General features: G+C 41.5%; 1 protein-coding gene and 1 long non-coding RNA gene across 3 annotated transcripts in view; one reads left to right on the top strand and one right to left on the bottom strand.

Annotated features, from left to right (window-relative positions):
• Window positions 1-19,990, top strand: part of CADM2 (cell adhesion molecule 2) — a 431,199-nt gene that overhangs the window by 130,234 nt on the left and 280,975 nt on the right. The gene's annotated exons all lie outside the window — the stretch shown is intronic.
• LOC148510554 (uncharacterized) lies at window positions 2,516-9,093 on the bottom strand. Its single transcript, XR_015869404.1, has 3 exons — window positions 9,035-9,093; window positions 4,239-4,325; window positions 2,516-3,739 (listed from the first exon to the last, which is right to left on the bottom strand). It is a non-coding gene; the product is annotated as an uncharacterized LOC148510554 (long non-coding RNA).

The raw sequence follows: 19,990 nt of genomic DNA, 5'->3' as shown, positions 1-19,990 counted from the left end.
CACTAACCACCCCCCACTATTCCCAGCATCATTAATTATCCCCCACCACTCCCAGCATCACTAACCACCACCCCACTACTCCCAGCATCACTAACCAACACCCCCACTACTCCCAGCATCACTAACCAACACCCCCACTACTCCCAGCATCACTAAACAACACCCCCACTACTCCCAGCATCACTAACCAACACACCCACTATTCCCAGCATCACTAATTAACCCCCAACAATTCCCAGCATCACTAACCAGCCCCGCACTACTCCCAGCATCACTAACTAGCCCCCCACTACTCCTAGCATCACTAACCAGCCCCCCCACACTAATCCTAGCATCATTAACCAGTCCCCCCCACTACTCAAGCATCACTAACATACCTCCCTCCATTACTATCTGCACCCCCCCCCAATCCCTGCATCACTTACAAAATCCCCTCAAAAAACCCTCCGTCGCTCTGTGGCAGGAGCCGATGAGGACAGTGAATGAGTGAAACAAACAAGGAATGCAAGTCGCCTGCCGTCAGAGCGTGATGTGACATCATGAAGTCACCTTCACACTCCTAACATGACCAGCCATCCACTGCGATGCCTGATCAGAGAGCTCCGATCGAGGCAGCGCGCTGGGAGAGAGGGAGGGTAGCAGCGCTGGGGTTGACAGCGCAGCAGGTGGGAGGGAGGCAGTGGCAGAGCCCTGGAATGCCCCTAGGCATTTGCTTATAATGCCTATGCCTAGGGCCGGCTCTGAGTATAAACTAGACCAGGCCTGGTCAACTTGTGGCTCTCCAGCTGTTGTGAATCGGCAAGTCCCAGCATTCCCTGTCTCAGTTTGGCTATTGGGGAATGCCAAAACTGTGTCAGGGCATGCTGGGATGTGTAGCTTCACATCAGCTAGAGAGCCACAGGTTGGCCGGGCCTGAACTAGACAATGAAGCAAGGACCTGTTTGGTTGCTATGGTTTATTGCAAATGACAAAAGTCGCACCTAAATATAATATTAGTGAATTCTAATATGTTCATTTTATTTAAATGTGAAAGTAATACAACAGTGAGAAGACAGCAGGGGGTGGGGAATCTATTTTGAACACCCAAGAGCATAAATTGTCAAACTGTTTGAGCAAGATTGGTAAATGATTGAAACCGACTAGTAAAATGGCTTTAAATTTGTGTGCTCCTAAATTTCTAAGTGCCACTAGAACAGAACTTAAAATTGAAACTCAAATTTCAAATTGCTAGATGAATGTGTGTTCAATGTTTGATGAACTTGTTATACAAAAGCTGAGCCTGCCTAATATTCAAATGCATTACACGTACAGTACATTCAATTAAATCATAACAAATGTCTTTCAAACTTCTACAAGTTTGCAAATTTTCCGTGATTGTCCTAACTTTTGTGTAGATTAGATTAACTATTTTGAAAAACAGTTCAAGTATCGGTACTCAGGAGTTCTGATGATGAGAACATCACATTTTTGTAGCTGGTGGTAGGGGTCAAGTGTGTTTTAAAGTACAGTCGGTTGAGTTCATTTTTTATATGTAAATATACGATCACTGAATACTGTTATGTTAATAATGTAATACTTTGGTAAAAGTGTGATGTAGGCTGGAATGTTATAGGCTGCATACGTATTTGCCCAACCTGCTGTAAATCGCTGCAAAATTCCGGTGATCTTGGCTTCCAAAGTGGCAGACGTAATAGCCGGCAATTTGGAGGCTGAACAGCCAAACTGCTGGTGATGTGTGTCAGCTTAAAAATCCACACGTGCCCAAGATTTCCTACCTATTGTTCCACAACCAGCTGTAGGCTTTACCAGCCAGGGCTGATGCACTAAAGCAGTAAAACACTGAGCAAGAGGTCCCCCTGACATAATGCCAACCAGCCTTAGGCCGATCAGCATAGGGAGGAATTCCCTAGGCCTAGGAAGTTTGTGTCTGCAAAATATATGCACCCTAATAGGAGAATCTAGCCCCATGCTAATAAGATTAGGGCTATTACCAACACCCCTTGGCTGGAGAATTAGAAGTAATGTAAAAAACGGATTACATTTTTTTTTCTTTTACGGTCACACTGCCATGCCCATTTTAAATGTTTGCACACTTTGCAAAAGTACTTTATTAAACAAAAAAAAAAAACACTACCACACAAAACCCACATTCAGCACTTTATTACTAACCTGTATTCCATAGGTCCCTGTAGGAATCCACATACTAGGCAAAACAAACCCATATGGAATGACAAATGATTTCTCCCATGAAGAACCACGACGCAAATGACAGGAACAGCTTATGTCATTCCCATTAGTCATTCCCATAAAAATGAGCTTACTAATAAGAAGTGAAAATGGCTCTTCTGACATTTTGACCAATCAGAGCACAGTGATTCATTTTAATGGGAATGACAGACACTATGCTTGTCATTCATAGTGTGGGCCCTCACCAATTAATTATTTATTCATTCTGACGCGGTGACAGATGAGATAGATACAATTGCAGCTATCTCTTCAGCTAGAGGCGCCTTTGGCCACTTTTTGTGGTGTATTTATAAGAAGTTTTATATCTTGGCCAGTACGTCATGCGTCGAGTATGTTCAACACTAGAATAATTAGGACATTCTGTTTAATTCTGGTGAGTTTCTGGAAATTTTAGGCGAGTAGCACTCTATTCCTTTTCGCCAATTTGAATCTTACCAGAAGATTGCTATAATGACACCAGTGTCAGTAATTCACAGGCTATTACATTCCCCAATAATACTTCCCATAGTAATTGTTAGCTTGTCCTGACTCAACTTTTCTGCTCTGTAACCTTTATTCTTCCCCAAGATGTTCCAAGAATAAACAATGAAGCAACAGTCACAATCAGTTTCTCTTGTAATTTTTCATTGCAAGGGAGGTCTACAATGCATTTCAGGTCACTGTGTTGTTGTATTAAAGGCCTTTCCAGCATTGATAGGGCTAAATACCCTTTGACATCATTTATTTCTCAAGCATATGGGTCATCACACATTTGGACTGTGTATAGAAAGGAACTCCATAACGCACAGTTACTTGCCCATTATTCTTTATGTAATCAAGCTTTTGAAAGCGCTCTGAAGCCATATCTGTAATTCCAAAAGAAATTTGTGATGCTGTTTTGTAGTTGATTTATGCCCCACTCTGTGCCTTGAAAGTGTATTTTGAAGCATAAAATAGCTTTTAGCAGAGCACAGAAAGTAAAACTAATTTATAGTTGTAACAATATGTTTCTGAGCTTAAAGTAGAACTTCAGTCGGAACATAGTGGCAGGGACTAGTGTAGGGCCTTATACATAAAGTAGTTGTACTCTATGCCGATGTTTTAGCAAATGAGCGATTACTGGCCACTGCACATGCGTCAAAGTCCGTTACCATAGTCGCTCGAGGCGAGTGTTTATTCACAGTGTTATTGAGTGTTCGGAGGTGGTAACAGGGAGTGTCACATCCTGCATCTGTGATCCCATATGCGGTAAACATGGCACCGGTGTCTTCATTCCCGCGGCCGTAGAGTTAATCAGGACTGCTAGCATGGAATGATCCATGACCGATGTTGCGCCTTTGTACGCAGATAGATGGAGTTGCGTAGCCACCAGTGGGCGGCTCAATACATCTCCCGGCGGCTGCGACGTCTGTAAATTTTTGCACAGCGGCTGAGTATGGGATCACAGTTACGGTGCGGTGAAACAGGCCCATAATAATCACTATTCATGGAGGACGTTCCAAATGGATCTGGTCTGTTATAAAGGACAAAAGGATTTAATACTTGGGTGACATGGCACATGGCATATCTACTGTAGGCACTGTTAATTCTTTTCAAATGTTTTATAAGTCTACAGCAGTAACTCCATTGTAAATTAAGGGGGGGATTTTATACCTAAGCGTCCAGAGCAACTTCACAATTGTGTTGTTGGTCAGTTAAATGAGAATGCTTATAACAAAAAGTAGACATGTTACCTGGTGATTTTTATAATTACAAATATTAATTTTTCTCTCTGCAACATACTTGAATAAATATGTGTTTATTTATGAAAAATTAACAAGATTTGTCTACTGACATTTTGCACATGCTGTGCAGCCCTAGAACTGTATGTTCTGCATCTTCTAATATATTTTATTAGATGTTTGGTCAGTGTATGTGTAGGTGGTGGTGTTGGGTTGGGGTGAGATTGTGCGCTAGTAAAATATTTTGTATAGTCTCTGTGTGAGCCGTATAATAAACCTAAGATGACTCACCTGAAGCAGTAACTTGGTATTATGCTAAATCCTTGCTCTGTTTGCTATTTCACTTTCTTCTGTAAAGATAAAATTCACATTCCCACTCTGTAGTAGTAGAGGGAGAGTAAAAACAAAATTTAAAAAAATGGTCAAATTGGCACACATGCCACTCGGCACAAGTCAAACCCATAAACCTTGTCCAATGCCATAGTTTACTCTTAATTTGGGCTTCCCCTACGTACAAATAGTAGAACAAAATAAATATTCACTAAGTAAATTACATTTTGACAGAATTTCTACGCAAAAAACACAACTCAAAGTGAAAGAAGGTAAACATGTCATACAGTATATGTAAATATTTTAATGCACAATCACTATCTGCTACACTTAACAGATTGAATGAAACAGTGAATTATTGCATATGTAAAAGTATGGGCACTTTTCCAGATGATTATATAAACAGCTGTGATACTGGCAATGTCAAGGAATTTGTAGACGGTGATATTTAGGGGTACCGAGAGAGGGTGGGTACAAAGTACTCAGGTCTTTTTAGGGGTATGGTTGTGAGTGCCCCCAAGAAACAGCGGCCACACCCCCTCTGTGTGCAGCATCAGCACAGAACCTGCGACAAGACGTAGCCATGCCCATTTATCGTTATGCCCATCCAGTACCAGTCTGAGATCTTGGCATCCCTGCTGGTGATAGTATGCCCTTTTCTGACATCAGCAGCCCCAGCAATTACTTCCTGAACGAACAACTAAACTTTCAATTCAAAGCATGTAAAGGACACCCTAACAGCATCTCCGTGGTGCAGTGGACTTCGTGCCTATTTATAGGGTTAATGTGGGCACCATCTTTGCGTTCACAGCGCGGCGCCATCTTCCCAAAGGTTTCACTGTGAAGATGGTGCCGCAGAGGAGTATTAATTAGTGTTCCAGTCAATTTGATTTAACCATCCAGGCTCAAACGTGGATATCCTTAAAATCTGGACTGTAATAGCGGAGTTTGGCAATCTCTGTTCTAGTGAGAGGAGCTTACCAGATTGGCATTTCATGCAAAGGGTGGATTTGTGCATTAATGCACCTTGTCATGCTCCCACAAACAAGCATGGGATTCAGATTTACAGGACAACATAAGATCCAAGCGGTGGAAAAGGTGAATTTAGGGGCTGGCTTTCCATTTAGTGGGATGGAGCAGCTGTACTTGGGTGACATCTTTAGTAGGCGAAGGCTGGATAAGCATGAGAATATCTAAGAATACTGGGTTTTTTGCTGTATGGCTGTTGATGACAGCCTTGTTGCTAGGATCAATAGTACAGTATAGCTTTTTGTATATTTTAGAGCACAGTTGTAGCATAGTCATTAAGCCCCGCCCTCTACTCGGGGACTCGTGATCGCCGCGGAAATTCTCCCCATTCTGCCCACTTCACTAGGAAGTTGGCAGAATGTGGGAGAAATGCCTACCCTTCCGGTGGTGCGGGGGGTTACACGAACAATCGTGACCCTCCCACGAAAACCAGGAGGGTAGGCATGTATGAGTTGTAGGCACATTTCAACCCATATTATACCAACATTCAAATATAAAAAGTTATACAAGTGATTTAGGGGGGTCTTTATCAAAGTTTACAGAGAGATAAAATTGTGAGAGATTAAGGACCTCATTCAGAGTCGGTCGTTGCGGCCGCACGGTCCTAAGGGAAAAGGGTCCGGATATGCAAATGATGCACTCGCAGGTTGTGTCCTTAAGATCGGATCGTTAGCTGGCCAACCAAGGGGAGGATGCGGCCGTAAGACAAAAAATACGCCCCCTTCTCGTACGCATTACACGTCATCTCCGGGCATATAAGGATTAATCGAGACCATCGGAAACCATCGGAACTGGTCGTAGAGCTTAAGGTTGACCATACCCTCTCTTAAGCTCTACGATCAAGTCAGTGTAAAAACCTCCCATGTCACGTGTGCTATGACACTACTTTGTTAATTATGCACTCCCATAAAACGCCGTTTGCATAGTCAGGCTTGCCTGCATTCGGATCTCCACTCCCCCGTTCACAAGCACCTTCCCCTGTTACCACCCACAAAAGCCTCATCCTGTCACTCAAACTAACGACATGGCCAAGTTCAAGGAGAGAGATATTTCCGATCGTAACAGCTAGTTTGCGCACGCGCATTGCAAATTTTACGCATGCGCAGTTTAGCAAACATCGGTGGCGTAAGACCGTGCGGCCGCAACGACCGACTCTGAATGGGGTCCTAAGTACCAACCAATCTGCTCCTAACTGTCATTTTACAGACTGTGGGCCTGATTCAGCATGGATCGCAGATGCTAATACGTACGCAGATGGCCGATGTTTTCTTTCTGCGCACGAGTATGCATCGCAGTGCGCGTGCGCAAGCAGTTCACTTTGAACGGGAAAGCCATTGCAGAGATCTCGCAGATTCATTGTAAAGTAATTGACAAGAAGTGCCATTTGTGGGTGGTTACTGGGAGTGGTCGGCCGAATGCAGGTGAGCCAGTGCGTTTGAACGCCATTACAGGGGAGTGCATAAATTAGCCACTGCGATGCCATAAGTAGCTTGAGTGTTCACTGCATAGAGGAAAGCTAGTAATTTATAAGTGAGGTCTGACCTGCCTTCATTGTGCGAGTGGCTCCGATGGTACTCTGCAATTGCAAACATTTACTCTCGCAGCAGACTTGCGTACGCGGTCACAACTGTGATCGCATTAGCGATCCTTGCTGAACCAGGCCACAGTCTGTAAAATGACAGTTAGGAGCTGATTGGTTGGGCTCTTTATGGCTCACAATTTTATCGCTCTCCAAGCGTTGATAAATACCCCCCTTAGGGGCTTACAATGTTGACATAAATGAAATTGAGCAATAATAAATATTACATGCAAATATGAAAAATGTAATTAATAAAGGAGGGTTCCTGAAGTGGTCATAGGCTGTCGTTATTTGCTTTATTCACCCAGCACATTTTCATATGAGCAGATTACTTTTACAGAGGTGCTTCCATAGACTGGGTGGCTATTACACATGTGAAGCGGACAAAGAGGGGTGCAAGTGTGCAAATTATGAAGCGCTGCAGATTCAAATACTGAGGTTCATAAATTGTCCTTTCTGATTACATTGAAATATTGCTTAATGCAGAGGTCTCCAAACGCGGTCCTCAAGGCTCCCCAACAGTTCAGATTTTAGAGATATCCATGGTTGAACACAGGTGGCTTAATTAGTACCTCAGTCAATTTGATTTAACTACCTGTGCTCAACCATGGATATCTCTAAAACCTGAACTGTTGGGGAGCCTTGAGGACCACGTTTTGGATCCTCTGGCTTAATGATTTGCCACAAGTTCAGCCATGACTCTATGGCAGTGGTTCTCAAACTTGGTCCTCAGGACCCCAAACAGTTCACATTTTGCAGGTCACCTGGCAGGGGCACAGGTGTAATCATTACTCACTGACACATTTTGAAAGATCCACAGGTGGAGCTAATTATTTCACTTGCGATTCTATGAGACCTGGAAAACATGCACTGTTTGGGGTTCTGGGGACCGAGTTTGAGAACCTGTGCTCTATGGTCAGCATTAACAGAATTAAATCAATCTTAGGGGTCTATTTATCAAGCAGTGAAAAGCGCGGAGAAGTGGACCAGTGGAGAAGTTGCCCATAGCAACCAATCAGCTTTGAAGTAGCATTTAAGAAGTACAGTCTATAAAATAATAGGTAGGAGTTGATTGGTTGGTATGGGCAACTACTCCACTGGTCCACTTCTCCGCGCTTTTCACTGCTTGATAAATAGACCCCTTAATTATAAGGCACTGATTGAATTAATGTGGTGTTGGCATTAGGATATTGGAACGGCGTGGGCTGCATGTTTTGCATCCGAGGAAACTAATTTTATATGGAGACTCCATCTTTAGAGAATGTGATTGTGCAGGATATAGTAACAGTCAAGATATAATTTTATCCAAGTTAGATGAAAATAAATGGACATGCCTGGAAAATATGATAACGATGACATTTCCTGATCATATTTGTGAGGGTTATTAACAACTCTTTTAAAATAAGGTAGGTGTATTTTAGCTTTAGTTGTCCTTTAAATTGCAAGTAAGACGTCTTGGTTGCGCTGCATCAAAAAATATAATTGAAGTTATGTCCTTTATAATGCATTAAGATGATCTGTGACTAATGATGCCTGTATTAAAGATGAATATTATCTATTAAAATGTCTCACAGAAAGCTTCTGAAGTTGACTAGTGAGAAGGAGATATTTATATTTTATAATATATAGTATACAATATTAAACAAATATTTTAAAATGTCTTCAAACCGAAAACCATAACACATGGTTCACTCATTAGCTTTATGAATATTGAGTAGCGTCAATATTAACCATTTGGTGGTAGGTCAGCAATTTCTAAATTCCTTGTAAATAAATTGATTTTATATCAGCCCATTGCCCTAAGAACAAAATAGGAATTTTATGTGCCAGGTTTTCTGCCATACAATGGACTATTCATGACTTTTAGGGGTCTATTTATCAAGCAGTGAAAAGTGTGGAGAAGTGAACCAGTGGAGAAGTTGCCCATAGCAACCAATCGTCTTTCAAATAGCATTTATCAAGTACAGTCTATAAAATAATAGGTACAGGAGCTGATTGGTTGCTATGGGCAACTTCTCCACTGGTTCACTTCTCCACACTTTTCACTGCTTGATAAATAGACCCCTAAATATTTATGGAGCATTTCACATTATTGTTACTTTCTGGTAAATGTTAATAAAATAAATAGGGTGATCCCAACCTATGTTACCTGAGACATTCTTCAATAGCTGCTTATTGGTGCTACCTCATCCCTATTTCCATGCAGCCAGCAATGACTGGAAGATCTATGTGCCTCTTGCAGCTATTTTATGTGGAGTTCATTGGCTGCCAGCTGGGCCATTAGAGATTCCCATATAGAACCTGTACCATTGCTGTCAGTCACATTATGGGGTCTATTTACTAAGCAGTGTTAGGAGACAGAGTGAAAAGTGATAAGGTGTCAGCCAATCAGCTCCCAACTGTCATTTTTCAAACACAGCCTGTGAGACGACAGTTGGGAGCTGATTGGCTGTCACCTTATCACTTACTTATCACTTTTCACTCTGTCTCCTAACACTGATTAGTAAATAGACCCCTATATCTCAGACAGTGGGCCTCATTATAAAGCACACTTGGTGCTCTCCAAGAAACACCTTGGTGGTGCACTGGTGCGCATGGAGGGGTTGAGGCAGAGTTGGTTGCACAATCAGCTTAATTTTTACTAAAAAAAAAAAAAGCACTCAAAATAGTGTATTTCCTCACACATGCTTAGCAGTATACATCTCGAAATGTGTACAGTACTGCAATGGCAGCACAGGTTCTCGGTTCACACCAGGCATATGTCACAGACACTGTTCATGGTTTTTAACTGTTTGTTTTGCTTGCATAGCATGCTGTCACTATTGGCAATTAATAAAACTTTAAAAACCTCTCTACTTTGCAAAAACACACAAAATAATAATATATGCCTAAATAACAAAAGAAAATTGCCTATCAGCGCCAGTGGTGAATAATTCCAAACAGCTAATTACAAGCTGCTGATGACTATTACCATTGTATATTCAAGAGTGCAGAGAGAGGGCGGGTACTGATTACCTGGGGCCGGGCTTATTAGAGGGGCCCGGGGCAGCTGCAGAGCGGGATAAATGCCCTCTTTTGCACTGTGCAGTGCCACACAAAGTATTTTTTTAAGTTTTTTTTGAGTGGGCATCGCTACGTCTTTTTTATTTGGCCACATCTACTGTACCCGGGCCCCGTTCAGCTCTCGTCTGCCCTGTGTGTAATTGTTCCTGCCCATGATTAGCCAGAAATAATAAGAAAATATGCATCTGTGTACCGTCTGCATGCATTTGTAATTAACAAGCTTACACATATTGTATTCAGTTTACATTAGATAGCTCCTACCCTCCCCGTCCTGCATCACCTGGTCCAGGGGGGAAGGGTAATTCCAGAGCCACGCAAGTCTGTATCCTCACCGGGTTAGGTATGGGGGGCTTTGACCTGTTTTATGTCCAGTATCAGTATGTCAATCTGACAATGACAATGCTGGGATCCAGACGCATGTCTAAGACCTGCATGGTTCAAATGCTCTAAGTAGCATTACACCTTCGTCAGATGCCGACAATGTCAGATCGACATACAGTATTCACGAAGGACATAGGGCCTGATTCAGCACGGAACTGAAGTCTGCATACGCACATACCTGGCCGCTGCAAAAATATGCTAATGAACCCAATTGCATCACAAGAACCAGACGCCCACCACTACATAATGCTGCCCCCTTACCTTTACTCACATCTGCAATACCTCACTAGATAGCTAAAATATCAGTAACATCGAGAACCATGGAACCCATTAGCATAATAGTTGTTGACCTGACCTCACTCAGGATTTGGGCCGCTTCTTGTGTGCATATAGAGCTCTGGCTGCGTCTTCCATCGCAGGGGCTTAATTATGCATGCCCCTGGAATGGCGTTCAAACGCACTGGCATGCCTGCGTTTCACTGACCACCCCCGTAACCACCAACAAACGGTCAATTCCTGTCAATGAATGTGTGTTGAAACTGCATGAACCCTGTGATCGCTTCCCGATTACAGCCGCCGGTTCGCGCACACGCAAACATCGGCCAAGTGCGTGCAAATTCACGGCTGCTTTCCTTGAATCAGGCCCATAGTGAGTGTCGACCTCTTGAGCACATCCCATTCCTACCAACATGGTCATCTTTATCCTTTGTTTTATATAATTACTGTTATTACTATGCTGGTCCTTTAGCAAGAAAAAATAATAATGATAGTACTGTACAAAATGTCACATCGAGCACCACATTAAAAACATCCCTTTTATTATCTAAAACTTTCTCTGCCTTTCACCACTGTACAAATTTGACCTTCCGCAAAGCCCTCATCTTGCTCTCCAAGCCTTTGTGCTTTGGCAAAAATCTAGGACCACATGCGCAAATTGAGGTGCATGGCGGATTTTGTAGCACAAATACTGTATTGCCTGCAGTAACTATGGCCCTGATTTAGAGCCGCTCGCTGCTGCTGCCCGCTCGCTGGGATTGTGGGTGTTTTTTTTTGGTCTCCGGCCGCTCACACCTTCCCTCGTCTCATGGATGGAACAACCTTGCCTACTGCCAAGACCGTGCCCAATTTAAGTGTTGTCTGTCTAACAGTGTCCATTTCGCTTCACAGCATCGCTTTCCTATTATGTCTATGGCCCGTATTCAATTCGAAGCAAAAAGCCGACATCTGCAAAAAAGTGTCGCCGATTGCGACTTTTCGCCAGGCAGAAACTTATCTCTGTATTTAATTGCAAACACTTTTCACGTATGCGAAAACGCAATGCAATGTAATAAGCAAAAAAGTTTCGCCTCTGAGCAAAATCGCTATTTTGGGGTGCAAAGGTGGGGAAACCACTCAGCACCCTTGGATAACTGCATCAAAATACCCCTAAAAAAAGTGAGGAACACCCAAAAAAACACTTTGAAAATGGGGGTGAAAAAGTGCAAAGTGGGGGTACAAACTTAAACACTAGCGAAATAGACTTTTGGGTGTCAGCAAGTATAGGGGAGGTGATTTTTTGATTGCAGGTGTTTGCTTCAGGTGCGTTTTTTACATTTTATTAAACTTTACTTTAGTGACTTTAAACCATGCTAGCACCCATTTTCATGTACCCCAAATTTGACAGAACTACTTATTTTCACCAAATAAAACTGCTTAATGATATTCTTCACCACTTGTGCAAAGGCGCTAATTAGAAGATATTGACACACCTTAAGTACCCTAAATAGCTTTATTAGGACTATTCGGGGGCATGTACATTGATCCCCAATGTTAGTGCATCTTTTAGGAGGTGTCAGGCTGATTTCCCCAACTCAGACAGCACTTTTCGCCTGATTTGCATTCGCCGGGTTGCTTTTTCACGTCTTTTGGAATTGAATACGGCGAATAGCGGGGGTGCGCACGAAAAGTTTTCGCAGCCAAAACACGCAATGTCGGCAAAAAGTACGGCATGCGAAAAAATATCGCGGGTGTGAAACTAATTGAATACCACCCTATGTCTGTATTTTGGATTATTTCACAGAGCCGTTTCCTGATTTTCAAGTTGGAACTTGTTGAAAAAGTACTGTACACTACATATTTTAAAAATTTCTTTCTTTAATGGGACTTATGGCCACTTAACGCCTGACTCAGAGTTAGGAGGAAGAGCAAAAAAAAAGAGCAACTTGCACTTTGGTAGAACCATGTTGCACTGCAGGTGGGGCAAATATAAAATGTTACAGAGACTGATAGGGCATGGTTCAGAGGTGCACACAAAGCCGATGCTGCACGCTAGCGGCCAATGTTTTCAGTCTGCACATGGTTACCGTAGGGAGACTCAGAACGAATTTGGATGCATAGAGAGGCAATTTTATTGGGAGTTTCTCGGTGGTAACAGAGGAGTGTTTAGCCAGACGCAGGCATGTGCTGGGCGTGTCACAGTCATCGACTGCAACCTTTACCGCAGTTGCACTGATTGCAGCAGCCGTGTTCATATTGAGATAGGGATGCGTTTCAGCGCCGCAGCTGATGAGCATCTGTGTATGAATCCCACCTGCTGTGGCATTAGCATAACGACGCAGTAACGCTAAAGACGCAGTAACAGCTGCAATAGCGTGCACCTTCTAATCAGGCCCATAGTTGGGAAGGGTGTGTCCTAGCTCAATTCTAAGTATTAGTGTAAACACAAAGCTGCCCAGCAGGGGTGGTTTAAGACAGGAGGGGGCCCATGTGCAATCTCCTTGTGGGCCTCTCCTCCCCTCTTGCCAGCACAATTGCAGAGTAGATTCTGCACTGTGCCAAAGTCTACTGTGCATATGCGGAAGCTCTCGTGGAACATGACACATGTGCCATGATACCAGTAAATTCTTTACCGTGCATGTGCAAATCTCAGAGAAAAATGGCAGACGCGCCATCTTCCTAGTGATTTCTGCAGTGCTGGCACCGGATTCCAGAGAGGTAATTATAATGTATGGGTGAAAGATGTGCAGGACCCAGGTGCACCACACACCCTGCACCCATATAGATACTCCTATACTGCCCAGTATTTGCTTGCTGCATGCAAATGCAGTCGGTATTTTATCTGCATGCAAAATAATAAATACATTTGCACCCTTTGCATTGATACATGATTTATTCCATAATCAAGATGCTCCTTTTTCTGCTCTTAATTATAACTTTGTATCAGTCCCTTAATATCTCAGGGTGTAGTGCACTATGTCAGCCACTGTTACAAATGATGACAGTTACGCATCGTGTATGTAAATTACAATAATTAGCACCGAGACAACATTTACTACAAATTGCAATGGGGATATTATAATTTATTGCTGTTTAAAATGTGTTTGAATGATAAGCTGCATACGTATAGGCACACTATTGCTAAAGGCTTTAGAGGTAAAACTTTACAGCAAGGCTTGTGGATTCATAAGCTACTTAGCATAAGTAATATTAATTGATTATTCATCTAAATTCAAAATCACCACTTACCAGACTTTAATTTGCAGTGAATGGTGATAAATTGCTGTATTTAGAATTGCAATTTTCTTGGGATGCATTTATATTTAATTCTCACTATTACCAATGTAAATTCCCTTCCACTGAGGATATAAAACAATAAAACGTGGTCATAGCTTAGGAATAAAGGGGACTGATATGGTATAATGGCGCAAACCCTAAAGGATTCAGGGGTCTGTTTATACTACCCCTTTTCCACCAAAATTCCGGGTCTGACCCGGAGTTGGAATAAAGTTCCTATCTGGATCAGACCCAGAATTTTGCCGGCGCCGACTCGGGATATTCCCGAGTTGGCTCCGCTCACACCGGAGTCGGGTCTGCATAGACCCGGCTTTTCCAGAGTGAAAGTGGTCACTTGGAGATGACATCATCTCCAAGCGCCACTGAAGCCGGACCAATCGGCCAGCTAGCAGCGCACTTCGGGTCAACGTGACCCAGAGTGCGCTGTTCTCACAGCAGGGTTTCACGGGCTACGCCAGTGTTAAACCCTGCTAGTTACCTGGGTTGGATTGCCGGGTCGCTTGACCCGGCGATCCAACCCTCTCCCCTTTTACACCAAGGAGCTGCCCTGGTTAACCCTTCAAAAACCCGGGTTTTAGCTCCGGTGTAAAAAGGGTATAAGTATGCAGGCATACAACTATATACTGTATCTACATATCATCAATAAAATACCAGAAAAAACAAATGGATATACAGTATACATCCGCACACATCATATGATATTCAGTTGAAGGCCCCATAAATCTTTGTCATTAAAATTATGATCAAATCAGGGGTGCTGCCAAATGACAAGAAATGAGGAGAGAAGAGACTCGTCTTCTATATGGCACACAAAAAAACTTATTCATATTCAAAAGATTCTAATCTTTATTAGGTATACATTCAAATTGTTCCTGTTGGAACACGGTTCAGCATAATATAGATAAAAAGTAGGTTAGAGAGTGATTGTGTAATTGATTACTATAGAAAGGTGAAAATAAAATCAAAATGAGTCCCTGCCGTGTGTCTTCATTTATTATTTCTATTATTCGAGGTACTTCATATAATAATAGGACACATTTATTCTTGTGGAGCTCTGCATTTAATAATTAGAAGGGAAAAGAGGGGAGAGAGTGGTAATTGGTTCTCCTCCAATCCAATTTTAATATATATTAGTCACAGGAACATACTTATGCTGTGTAATAATAAGATGGAGGGGTCATCCTCCCCTCTATCGAGTTCACGTGTGTCACAAATGCCTCTAGTTGATAGACATATAAGAGGTACCCGTATTAATATCAAATCCGACTTAACCCCTCTTATGGTATCCAAATTCTGTTAATTCTTATTATATATTATTGTTGCATTTAAGGTTTACAGTATCTATAAGTCATTCAACAACATATTTGTTGTCCATTATTACGTCAGTACCCCATCACCTATTGTGTCTTATAGGTGTATATATAGTTATTGGGATAGTAGTATATTATCCCCTTACTGGGTCATTGGTATCCGTTCCTATTATCACTTTTTCACAGTATGATAGTTGTATATTGTTTTCTAATTGGCTTATAAATATATGCCTTATATGGGGTAATTATCTGTTGTCCCCTTTTTTAATAATGGCATATAATCAGAAGATGTCCAGCAGTGCCATCAGCTCAGAACTGGCAGAAACCAGTGGGACCCAGGTACAACCATCTAGTTTTCGGAGAAGTCTGACCAGAAGTGGTCTTCATGGAAGAATTGCGGCCAATAGCCATAGCTTTGACGTAGAAACAAGGCAAAGCGACTCAACTGTGCATGAAAACAGAGGAACTGGGGTGCAGAAAAATGGCAGCAGGTGCTCTGGACTGATGAGTCAAAATTTTAAAGATTTAGCTGTAGGCAGTTTGTTCGCTGAAGGGCTGGAGAGTGGTACAATAATCAGTGTCTGCAGGAAACAGTGAAGCATGGTGGAGGTTCCTTGCAAGTTTGGGGCTGCATTTCAGTAAATTGAGTTGGGGATTTGGTCAGGTTTAATGGTGTCCTCAATGCTGAAAAATACACGCAGGTACTTATTCAATATGCACTACAATCAAGGAGGCATCTCATTGGCTCCAAATTTATTCTGCAGAAAGACAATGACCCCAAACATACAGCCAATGTCATTAAGAACTATCTTCAACGTAAAGAAGAACAAGGAGTCCTGGAAGTGTTGCTATGGCCCCCACAAAGCCCTGATCTCAACATCATCAAGTCTGTCTCGGATTACATGAAGAGACAGAAGTATTTGAGCAAGCCTACATCCACAGAAGATCTGTGGTTAGTTCTCCAAGATGTCTGGAACAACCTCCCTGCCGTGTTCCTTCAAAACCTATGTGCAAGTGTCCCTAGAAGAATTGATGCTATTTTGAAGACAAAGGGTGATTTAGATTTCTCTTCTGTTCATTCACTTTGCATTTTGTTAATTGATAAAAATAAACTATTAACACCTCTATTTTTTAATGCATTGTTACTTTCCAGAGAATATTGAATTACTGATCAATCCCTGCCCTTTGGAGTTTACAGTCAAAAATCCCAGGCACAAATGCACACACATGCATCAGTCTTTTTTTCTGTCAGACAGCAATTAACCTATGTTATATGTTCTCACAAGGAGAACATATAAACTCCACACAGATAATTCCCTGGTCAAAATTGAACTCATGAGCCCCAGCTGTGTTGCCCAGCTGATGACACACTAGCACAGAAATAATAGCACTTATGCCAATAAAGGCCAGGTTTACCAAATTAGCATATAAAACATATATTTTATAAAATTAACTTACATTTTTTTTTTAAATATTACTTGTTCTTGATCAAACACAGCATAACAGCATGTAACTAAGAAAGTATGAATCAAAAAAGTGAAAAAAAAACTTCTGCTGATACATGAAAGCGGGAAACTACAATCTGCATGTTTAAAGGAGATCAATTAGGTTAATGATGGATGGAGATAGGAAATTAATGATTTAAATGCAAAACAATTTAAAATGCTGCTTCACTGGCTTCAAAAATCTCTTGCTGGAAAATAATAGGACAGGTTAATTGCGTAGTAACACCCTATGGGCAGATCTTTTTCACCAGGGACATAATAAAACACGCTTTTGAGGATCAATTACTTGCTAATATTGGTATAATTATATCTATTAGAAAGATATTTATGATTTAACCCTTATAGTGATGAGGGCATCTACTCCAGGGTGTCAGCTCTTCGATCTGCCTCAATGTCTATGTATGTTCCAACAGCCCATTATAATTTACAATTTTAAGTTGCAAATTAAGTTTAAGTTGTCTAGCCTTATAATGAGGATCTACTTCAATTTGGTGGTGATAAAGGCTCCAAAGCCAATGTAAATAAAATTCTTTGGTATAAACAGGCTCCCCAATATGGACAATAGTTAGTCATGCCTACAATTCTTTAAATCTCTTCCAAAGGCTACTCAGACCCCGGCCTTACACTCATCCATACACTTTTCTGATGAGCAATGAGGAGCATAGATGGGGCAGGGCAGGGGCCAGGATAGGGCCTAGAACAGCAGAGTAGGGATGGTCACTGGTAACTGATGCTTGGCTACCACTGATTTCCACAAACTGATGACAATGCTGTTTCCATCCAATGCCGGGATTGCAATGGCTTCCAACCGTAGTGTGCTTCTTCCCAATGACTGCTGGCTTACCTTGTGATTGCTACACACCACTGCAGGAATTGTTGCGATGGCTGCAATGTGGCCACCATTTGATGTGGTGGCCATCATTAGTGCACTGAGCACGTAACTACGCCCTCAAGATAACTTGGCCACGCTCCCCTCAGCACTCATGGCGGCACGTTGATTTGTCGAGGGCCTTTGTGTGGGCTACCTCCACCCCCTGGATGATCCTGATAAATCTACCCCATTTTCAGGATACACACATAGGGACTGTTGGCAGGTATGCTAAATTAAGATACAAAGTACAGTAACACTGGGCTGAGTTTACTGTAGACTAGCACCCTGTGCTTTGCCTCTTAATATAGCCACACTTGTTTACACAGATGTTTTTAGCCTTTCTGGTACTGCCATAGAGAAGAATATATTCTTGGCACCGCTTTACTGACAAATACAAATGCGGGCATGACTTTAACTGCGGTACATTGCTGCCTGAGATGCAAATATACAGCCCCTAATCTGCCCCTCCCCCCCAAACTCCCACAAAAAAATATACATAGTTCCTATGTGTATGTGTCTTGCATTTGAAACCGTGCCCTTTGCTGTTACCAAGAGGGTGCATGCATCAATTTTGTTATTATATCCCTGGTTGGCACAACTCTAATGACAGTCAAAAGTCCTAATGACAAATATCCACGATGATGACATGCATTCACAATACTTACATAAAAATCACATAATGTGACTAGTTCTGAGTTGGGAGCAAATCAGAAACAAGCAAGTAACTTTGCACTTTGGCAGGACCATGTTGCACTACAGGTGGGGCAGATGTAATGTACAGAGAGATTTAGATTTGGGAGGGACGTGTCCTAGCTCAAATCTACATTGCAGTGTAAAAATAAAGGTGTCTAGCATTTGTGGGCTACATACAACAGCAGCCACTAATTACCCTGTGTGCAAAAAAATACAAAACATGTATTGGCACCCCTGGATTGTAGCATGGCTTGTTCCAGATACAGTCACTTCCTGTTTTGCTTTGCTCCCAACTCAGAAGCAGGCCCATTATATAATATTTTTCTGAGATTGCTAAACATAGTTAATGTTCTTTAAAGCCTTTGGAGACTGGAAATAATTAGGGAACTGTCTAGTTACTGTAATTCAGTTTTGCAATTAATTAGACAGTGAGTTAACATAGCCCCTGTATTATAGCGATCAATGTAAAATTATTACATATGATAATCTTTCAGTGGATCAAGGTTTAGAAGTTAAGCAGAAGTTTCAAGAAACCTTCTCACAAGTTTGATTACTTTTTTCATTAAAATATAACTTCCACCCTCTCCTTGCTCATGTTACTGGTAACAAGATATTGCCGTACAGCAGTTTGAAAATTATAAACTCACTCGCTGCCTGAGAAATGCCAACAAATGAGGATGGTGCATGCTACCATTGTTTAATATTCACCTATTGTTCCAAGCATTTCTCATTAGTGTTAATGTAAATTGTTTTCCACTTGCGTGCACAGTTGTTATATGGGGCTGAACAAATGTATTTGTATTTACTATTTTTTATGAAATTCAAAAAATATTCCCCAATTACAAAGTGATGCATGGTCGTTCTCATGTGCGAAACAGCATTTACTCATTTAGTCTTGTGTAGTGGAAGGCATCCAGCTCATAGATTTGACGATGAAATACAATTTAATGTTGGAGGTTTCTTCATTTGCAGGAAATGATTTTTAATGAAAGAAAATAAATAACATGATACTGAAATCTTCAAAAGTGCTTTAAAGATTCTATTCCAAACTGTACTCATTGTCAAGAATTATATTTTCTTATTCCATATTATAAGAAAAACTACCAGTGATTTTTCCAGTTCCAGAAATTATTACTTTTTTCGGGTTTAATACAAAAGGTTCGACATGGAGGAGAGTCGACAGGGCAAAAAGTAGACAGTACAGGTTCAAAAGGTCGACATGTTCAAAAAGTTGACATGGAAATGGTCAACACTTTCTTTTTTTTCTTTTTTTTTAGAGTTAGGGTTATGCACTTGTCTGCGGGTTCAGGTTAGGCTACGGAAGAGATGGTTAGGTTTAGGTACTTACTGGACAGTTACCAAAAATTTCAATACTGACAATGTTGGTAAGGATGTAATGTCGAATTGGTCTTAATGTCGAGATTATGAATGTTCATTTTAGTCTTAGGTTTACAGTTAGGCTGCGGGTAAGGTAGGGTTGGGGATAGGGCTACAATAACCAAAGACACAGTGTCGACATTCTGGCATAGTCAACATTCTGGTGTCAACATTGTGAATATCATCAATCAAAATGTTGACATTTTGTACCACACTCATACTAAGATTAAAAAATGTACATACTGTATTCCTTTTTTACCCATGTTTATTTCAACCTAACCAACATTATACTTTAAAAAGAGCTAAAATAACATTATAAGAAAGCATGGAAAAAAACCTACTTTATAAAAAAA

This window comes from Taudactylus pleione, unplaced genomic scaffold (assembly GCF_031769625.1).
Source record: "Taudactylus pleione unplaced genomic scaffold, aTauple2 ptg000316l, whole genome shotgun sequence".
In the NCBI taxonomy this organism is placed as follows: domain Eukaryota; kingdom Metazoa; phylum Chordata; class Amphibia; order Anura; family Myobatrachidae; genus Taudactylus; species Taudactylus pleione.
Note: the sequence above shows the minus strand (reverse complement) of the source record. Positions and strands in the feature narration are given on the sequence as shown.